The sequence below is a fragment of the Rhinolophus sinicus genome, linkage group LG15 (assembly GCF_036562045.2).
Source record: "Rhinolophus sinicus isolate RSC01 linkage group LG15, ASM3656204v1, whole genome shotgun sequence".
NCBI lineage: Eukaryota > Metazoa > Chordata > Mammalia > Chiroptera > Rhinolophidae > Rhinolophus > Rhinolophus sinicus.
Genome location: NC_133764.1, coordinates 35,344,040 through 35,352,472, shown reverse-complemented (window position 1 = coordinate 35,352,472; position 8,433 = coordinate 35,344,040). Strand labels below are relative to the sequence as shown.

General features: G+C 51.0%; 1 long non-coding RNA gene across 2 annotated transcripts; it reads left to right on the top strand.

The window, feature by feature from the left end:
• Positions 1–207: 207 nt before the first annotated feature.
• On the top strand, positions 208–8,160 carry LOC109451872 (uncharacterized). Of its 2 annotated transcripts, XR_012492268.1 has the most exons (5): positions 208–337; positions 1,020–1,159; positions 2,994–3,219; positions 3,673–3,764; positions 7,051–8,160. It is a non-coding gene; the product is annotated as an uncharacterized LOC109451872 (long non-coding RNA). The 2 variants fall into 2 exon arrangements; XR_002138045.2 differs by lacking the exon at positions 2,994–3,219.
• Positions 8,161–8,433: the final 273 nt, after the last annotated feature.

Genomic DNA, 8,433 nt, shown 5'->3' with positions numbered 1-8,433 from the left:
GCGCTACCTGCCTTCCTGGGCTGGAGGAAAGCCAGTTCACAGGAGAGGAGAGGAGGGCCGGCAGGGGGCTGGCCAACGGAGCTGGGAGGAGGAGAATTAAGCAGAAGTGCAAATTACCCAAACCCGTGATTAACATTTCTTCCAAATCTGCATGAATATTAAAGCACAACCCACCCTGGTCCCCACACAATGAATTCTGCATGAATCTTAAGATAAATCGTTTGGATAACTTAGCGGCAGCTGTACTCCCCTGCTGCCAGCTGCCTCCCAAAATCATTTCAAGGCGGGTAAGAGGAGAGGAGGAGAGCGTTGGGAGAGCCGGGAGGATGCAGAAGAGGTACTCATCATTTGGGGCCCCTCTGTTCAGGCACCAGGGCCAAGCAGGGCTGAGGGTGAGGAGTGGGGGTCACAAAGCCTGGGCCCCAGCCAGTTGTCAGGGGCTGGAGGGGCAGGTGGTGGAGCCACCATGGAACCTTGCTGAGGACTCCTTTGTTGTGGTCCTGGGAGACCAGGTCGTCTCAGGGCCTCCTGGGCTGCCCACCCTGTCCTTCCCCCTCTCCTAAGAAGCAAACCAGCTCAGTGAGGCCTCAGCTTATACCCGACACTCCTGGGGGTGAGGGTCGGGGTGGTTCTCAACCTGAGTGACATTGTGCCCTCGGGACATTTGACAATATCTAGAGATACTTTTGATTATTGTGACTTGGAAGAAGGTGCTGCTGGCACCTAGTGGGTGGAGGCTACAGATGCTGCTATGCATCCGATAGTGCACAGGACGCCTCCCTGCCCCCCAACGACAAAGAATGCTCTGGTCCCAAATGTCAATGGTGCTGAGGCTGGGAAGCCCACCCTTACGGATGCCTATGTCACCTTGGTGTCTCCGCTTCCCCACAGAGCATCCGGGCTTCCTTCCAACCTACCCAGGGGCTAGAGATGGGTGCCCAGGGACCCTGGGTTGGGGCTGGCAGTCAGGGTTTCGGGTTTCAGAGCGTGGCAACATTATCACGATCATTGTTGTACAGGCAGGGTCCTGGTGGGAAACAGCCGGCACCGGCTAAGGGTTGCAGAGGAGGCAGTGTAACGAAGAAGCCATTCATAGATTTGTGAGCAGAGTTAAGGGAACAGCGTGGGCGGGCGTCAGATCCAAGGACCAGCAACAATGGTGAGCCTTTACTACCTGGAGGTCCAAAGGTGAGAGGGAAATGAGTGTTGGTGTTGGAGCCTGCGGGGCCTGGAGCCATGGAGAAGAGACACCGCTCGGGAATAATAACAGGCAGGAAGGGTGGGTGGGGTAAATATCCCAAGCTCTCAACCCTCCTGTCCGGTCTTGTGTCAGTGCCTTTGCGTGGCCAAACCTAACCAGAAGGTAAGTGACAAGAGAGCCCAGCTGACCAGCCTGCAGAGCTCGCCCTTCTGAGACGCAGAGCACAGGGGAGGCGAACAGGAGTGGGGGAGCCGTGGGGGAACGTGGGGAGGGCCATCAGTATCACCACCAAGGAAAGCCACCCAGTGGACACCCAGGAACTGCTCCCAGGAGCTCAACTCACAGAACATTGGTTAAAGAAACCCCACGGAACACATACGAGTGGGTCAGTCAGTACCAAATGCCTTTTGGAAAATTCTATACCCTCTTCCAAGTGATCAAGTTAGAGTTAATATGTGAGGATGCGCTGGGCAGGGACCGTCAGAGAGCTTTAAGAAGCCAATGGCATGCTGACACTCAATTTACAAAAGTGAAGTTCAAGCACAAATTTGAAATTTTGTGGAAGCGCCAAATCAGGAATGCATCCATTGTATAAAGGGAATCCCACTTAAAACAGACTGTCCAAGGAAGTGACAAGCAGCCTGGCAGGGATTTCGTAGGTGGGACTGGTTCTCTGAGGGAGGACGGGTTAGAGTGCACAGGACTTGCTGAAGATTGGGTGTGGGGGTGAGGGAAAGAGGACTCCTGAGTGAACATTCCGGCTTTTGGCCTGACAACTGGGTGGACAGCTTCTGGATACAGGAATGACCAGGACAGGGGGCTGGGAATCAGCTTCTGTGGGACCCCAAAGCCCCTGCTCAGGGGAGACGGCCACCTCCTGGGCCTATGGGGCAGTGTCCCCAGGCTGTGGTCAGCTCCCTTCCCCGTTCCAAATGTACACTTTGTATGGCCTTCTCTCTGGCTACGGGGAGGATGGTGGCATTTGCAGAGCTGCGGGGGCACCTGAGGAAGGGCTCTGGTCCAGAGAGGGTGACTGACCCCCAGAGGAAAGTAGACCAGAGGGGATACCTTCTGTTTCCCGTTTTAGGCAGCAGCCTAACAAGAAATAGACAAACAGGAGCGCTTTGCAGCTCAGTGGGGTGATGGGGGGAGCGAATTAAAATCCCATTATGGAAGCACTGCAGAGGCTGCTGGCAGCTTTGTTGATGATCATTTACACCCATGTGCACACACCGAAACCTTCCTCACTGTGACTCAGGCCACACAGGAAGCCTTGGAAAGAATTCTGGAGTCAAGTCAACCTGGCCGCACCACATGCTGCCTCTGAGCTTGTGACCTTGGGCAAGTTGCTAAACCTCTCTTAGCCTCAGCTTCTTAACTCTCCTCTGCTGGAAGCTCTGTGTTTGTCCTCCAGACCATTCTCCACACTTTTGCCCCTGCTTTGGGCCAGGAGGCCGGCCTCTGAGCTCCCCACCTGAGGACCAGCGCCGGTCGCTTCTGGCTTCCGAGGGTGTGGTGCCGACAGGCACTCAGAGGATGAGCCAGAGTAGTTAGGACGTTTGGTCTCTGGCTCCCTCCCTGCTGGGGAGCGGTTTGGCAGTGGCTGTCCATGGCTCTGCCCTATGGCCACCTCTGTCTCCAAGTTCTCCCCACGCACTCTCAAGCCTGGGGGAACCATGACCTTTCCCCTTCGCTAGGCCTGGTGCACCCTCCCCATTCCTTGGGTCCCTTTAGCCTTGCTTCCCCTTTGTCAATGCTTCCTTCATTCCACTCTACCCCATCGCTGCTTTAGGCTGTGCCAGTGACTTCCTGCCAGGACCCTGTTGGACAGGACTGGTATTGTGGAGTGGGACACCTGATGGGAAGGTGTTGAATGCATGGTGGGACCCACAGGAAGCACTCAGGAAGCATGGAAGGCCTATCTTAGAATCCAGCTGCCATGCGGTGAGGAAGCCCAGGCCACGCGGAGTGGTCACTTATAGGTGTCCTGGCAGACAGCTCCAGCTAACGTCTCAGATGTGAGTGAGGACATCTTCACGATGACACCAGCCACCACCTGACTGAAACCACATGAAAGAACCCAAATAGAATGGACTGACTAACCCCCCAACCATGAGAGATAACAGTAATAAATGATTATTATTGTTCTGTGTTATTAAGTTTGGGGTGGTTTGACACACACCTATAGATAACTTGACAAAACAAAGATGCTATAATCCTGAAGATGATAGATAGATGATAGAGATTAATGAATAGATAGGTAGATAGGTGGACATATAGATGATAGACTAATAGATGGGTCAAGGAATGAATGAATGGATCATTGGATGGATAGAAAGATAGAATAACAGACAGACATCAAATGAGCACCTACTAAGTGCCAGACACTAGATGAAATGGTTCATTGACATGGTCTCCTTTTAATTTTTACAATAATCTTATGAAATTGGTATTCTTATCCTCATTTACAGATACAGAATCTTTGGTTCAGAGGCTTTCAACAACTTGCCTGAGGTTACACAGCTAGGATGGAACAGTCTCCTGACTCCAAGTCCACGCTCAGGTGAGGTAGGGAAGGTGGGGAAACTGATGAAAAGTGAAAGAACTTCTAGGCCTTATAAACTCAGGCGGATCTTAACCACCCACTGTATCAGGCCGACCTCTTCTCTGGATGCCTTACTTTAAGATTTTTGTCTGGAGCACTTTGCCCTTTATTCTCTTCCTGGGGATGGGAGGAGAATATATTCCTTGACCTCAGAACAAAGGACCTAAGAGAGAAGGCTGACAAGGACCTTGCTGTGCCATCTTCTGTCCTGGAAAGCTGATGGCCAAAACAGGAAAAACTGTCTGCTGCTCTGGTGGTTATGGTGGTGGTGGTGGGTTGAATGGTGGCTCTAAAAAGTCACATCCCCGTTCTGATTCCCAGAACCTGTGAACGTGACCTTATTTGGAGAAAGGAGTCTTTGCAGATGGAATTAGGATCAGCCTAGATTTTGGGTGGGCCCCACATCCAATGACATATGTCCTTATAGGAGAAAGGCAGAAGGAGATAGGAAACTCAGACACACAGATGAGAGGCCACATGTGGGTGGGGGCAGAGATCAGTGTGATGCAGCCACAAGTCAAGTTACTACCAGAATCTGGAAAAGGCCAGGAAAGACCTCCTTCTAGAACCTTCATATGGAGTGTGGCCGGGCCAACACCTTGATTCAGACTGGCCTCCACCACTGTGAAGGAATCCATTTATTGTTTTAAGCCACTAAGTGTGTGGTAATTTGTTACAGCAGCCCCAGAAAACTAATTCAGGAGGTGGCAATGAAGGGGTTCAGGGTTTCTTTTAGGGGTAATGAAAGTGCTCTAAAATTGATTGTGGCGATGGCTCCACAACTCTATGTATATATTAAAAGCCACTGAGTTGTACACTTCAAATGGGTGCATTATATGGTATATGGATTATATCTCAATAAAACTTAAAAATAAAGTGGTTGGGGATTTCCCTCTCTTCCAGCAAAGAAGGGGCAGAGGCAGGGCCAGAAGACTGCTTCTCAGCTCTGGGCTGTTCCACAGACAAGCCACACCCCTTGGATAGCATTTGTCTCTCCTGACCTGTGGCATCGGGGCTCTGTGTCCCTTGGGCCATCATGGCGCCGTTGGGAGGCACCGTGTTTAGGGACAGGAGCCCTAGTCATGCTATCTTCCCTGCTCCCTCTTTTTCATGCATATTACCACCCCCTCCTGCTCCCGTGCTTGCCTTGCTCTCTTCCCCACCCCTCAGTTTTCACACTGCACTGCTTCTCCCAGCACCACCTCGGTTCATGTGCCAGCTTCATCCCCCTTTCCGCCTTCCATCACCCCCTCCAAATTGTAAACCTCCAGGGGTAGAATCCATTTTCAATCCCTCAGATGTCAGGGGAATTGAAAGCATAGCAAATATTTCCGAGATCCAAATTACACAGACCCCGGAAGGCAGAACTTGCAGTGTAATCCAGGTTATGAATTGTAAATCAGACGCCATGCAAAGTACTTGCAAAAATTCAATAAAGCTTTTGCTCCCAGCACAGCAAAGCCCAGCCTAAGGAGGCAGAAAGAGGCAGCTGGGAGAGAAAGAAGGAATGGGAGACGTGGGACGGGGAAGGAGGGCACGAGACGGGTGGGGCGGGTCCTGTCACTACTGGGGCTCCTCTCAGAAGGCCAGGAGCTGCCCATTTTCCTGTTGTAAAAGTCATGAGGGCTCCATGGCCTTTGGATGACTGCCCTCCAACATTGAATCCATCCTTGCCATTAAGAATGCTGTTTACCAGCCTGTCCAACCTAGGGAGGCCGTGAGAGTGAAGGGGGCTTCTAGACCACTCATTAACGTAAACTGTCAGGCTGCCTTTATATGCAAGTTGTTAGCCAGGTGCTTTTGCTGGTCCATAGGGGGTGACAATCCCCAATATGTAAGTAGTGGGGCTGCCCTGCCTGATAGGAAATGCATTTTCATCTGTGTTAGTGAGAAAGGAGTCAGAGAACTCACGGTGAACCCATTGATGTAGCCGCCCCTTAGAATGGTGGGGGGAAGAGTGGCCACTGGCCTCACCCCAGAGTTTTATTTAGAAAGGAGTTTGAAGATCAAATGGCTCCACTCTGTGGCTGGAAGTGGGTGGCATAAAGGCTTTGATGTTTCAAAGACCCGCAATTCTAAGAGAGAGGACTGGGGGAGAAACAGGACAGGTGCTCACTCCTGACCCAGCCTCCGGAGCTGGAGGTTCACGGAGGTACAGCTATTCCAGGAGGCCTGAACTTGGGGGGTGGTCATGGGAGGCCCATATTTTGCAGTTACATCTCTGGGGCACCAAGAAAGTCAATAGTCCCACTCACCCAAGGATTGAAGGGAAGCAAGAAGGTGGTGGAGACTGGGTTTCCCTGCTCACACCTGGCTTCAGAGGTTCCCACCACATCTGCACCGATGACCCATGTGGGCAACAAGTGATTCATTCCTCATCCACCTGCTGGGTATTGTCCTGGCTGCTGGAAATGGAAGGATAAAATGAGGTCCTTCCTTGAGCAGATCTGATGCTGACAGGTTGAGTCCTTTATCCCTGCCTCCCAGATGCTCAGAAGGCCACGTCCTGGGCACGTACTATACCAACCTCTGACACAGCAGGTGCAGCCCTTGTTCACAGCAAGACTATGGGGCTGTTATAAAGAAGACTTGGGCTGCCTCTGCTGGGAGGGGGGCTGCCAAGCCAGGCCTCGAGGAGCCCCAAATGTTCCCAGCTTATTAATAGTCATGATGTGGAATACCTCTTCTTCAGGTGCTCAGGGCTCTGCCAGGCAACTATAACGCAGCACCTCACAGGGCTCTCATGAGGACACGTTAATATAGGGGCAGCCCTGGCTCTGGGCTGCGTCCTGCAGGACCAGACTCATCAGCGAGGCTTGGCTGGGAAGACTCAGGTGGCCTTTTTCCTGCAGAAAGACCTCTCTCTCTCTCTCTCTCTCTCTCTCTCTCTCTCTCTCTCTCTCTTTCTCTGTCTGTCTCTCCTTCCTTCCTTCCTCCCATCCCCTGTCCACTTTTGATGAACATGGAGAAAATGCAATGTAATGATAATAACCTGAGCTTGTTCTAAAAACCCAGGGCTTATGTGACTTAGCTTTTTACTATACGTGGGTCTTTGCCAGTGTGGCCCCTTGTGGTCCCCATCTCCTTGTATTCACACCCTTGTGTAATGTCCCCCCATCCCCCGCCCTTCCTCGAGTGTGGACCAGTCCCGTGACTTGCTTCTAACCAGTAGAATACAGCAGAGGTAGTGGAATGTCCCTTCTGTGATCAGGCTTTGTAAAACCTCAGTCTGTCTTATGTGCAGATTCTACGGCCTTCTCGGCTGGTGCGCTGTGATAGAGCAAACTGCTGGGTTGGAGAGGCTCCCATGGCAAGGAACAGAGGGGGGCCTCCAGCCAACAGCCAGCTAGAAATTGAGACTCTCAGTCCAACAGCTCTCAAAGAACCAAGTCCTGCTGACAACGACATGAGCTTGGACTTGGATCATTCCTCGATCGCACCTTCAGATCAGACCCCACCTTGGCTGCAGCCCTAAGAGAGAGGACCCACCAGCCACACCAGGAGGCCTGGCCCACCAAAACTGAGATAATGACTATATTGTGAGGCACTGGGATTGGGACTGATTTGTTACCCAGCGATACATAAGCAATATAGCAGATTATTTAACCTTCTGGGTTTTCATTTCTTGTCTATGAAACAATTCTAATCCTACTATCTTTCAGGGTGGCAGAGAGGATTAACTGATTCGATGCATGGAAAGTGTGTCAGACAGCGTCGGGCACCCAGGAAGCAGGGAATAGTGGCTTCATTATTAATTCACATTGTCCTAAAGAGCAAGGGCTTCTCTGAAGCACTGTGTTCAGATGCCTGGTGCTGGCTTGCCCTTAATGCACACACGTTAATGCAGCTGTGTCTCTCCGGTCCGGCCCTGTCACGGTTGCCTCCAGGACAATACCAACGAGATCAGATACGGTGTGTCAGTAACGTCTGCTTGCGTTTACGAAGAGCTGTCTAGTTTACATGCTCACTAGCATTGCACCCGCTCCACAGGCAAAGTAGGAATTAGCGCTCTTTTGAAAAACATTTTTATTTGGAATATATCTGCAGAAAGGACAGAACCCATTTTCCTACTTTTGGGCACAAAACTGGCCTGGTTCCCGGATCTTAAGCAATCCCTGAAGGTTAGAGCTGGAAGGGGCTTTTTTTTTTTTTTTTTTTTAAGTAAAATCCTCTAAGGTTAAAAGTAACCATTTTAAAGTGAGTACTTCAGTGGCAGTTAGTGTATTCACCGTGTTGTGCACTCATTACCTCTATCTAGTTCCAAACCATTTTCATCTCCCCAAAAGTAAACCCTGTACCCATTAACAGTCACTCCCCATCGCCCCCAAGCCCCACTGCAGCCCCTAGTCTGCTATCTGTCTCTAGGGATTTGCCTTTTCTGGACATTTCATATAAATGGAATCCTGCATTACATGGTCCTTTGTGTCTGGCTTCTTTTACTTAGCACACTGATTCTGAGGTTCCTTCCTGCTGTCGCATATATCAGTGCTTCTTTCTTATTTATGGCTGAGTAATATTCTATTGTGTGGATGTAACGCATTGTGTTTATGGAGGGGGTCTTTGAAGAGAAGGAAACTGAGGCCTGGAGGAGGAGGGGCTGGCCCAGTTAGATGAGCCATTCATGGCA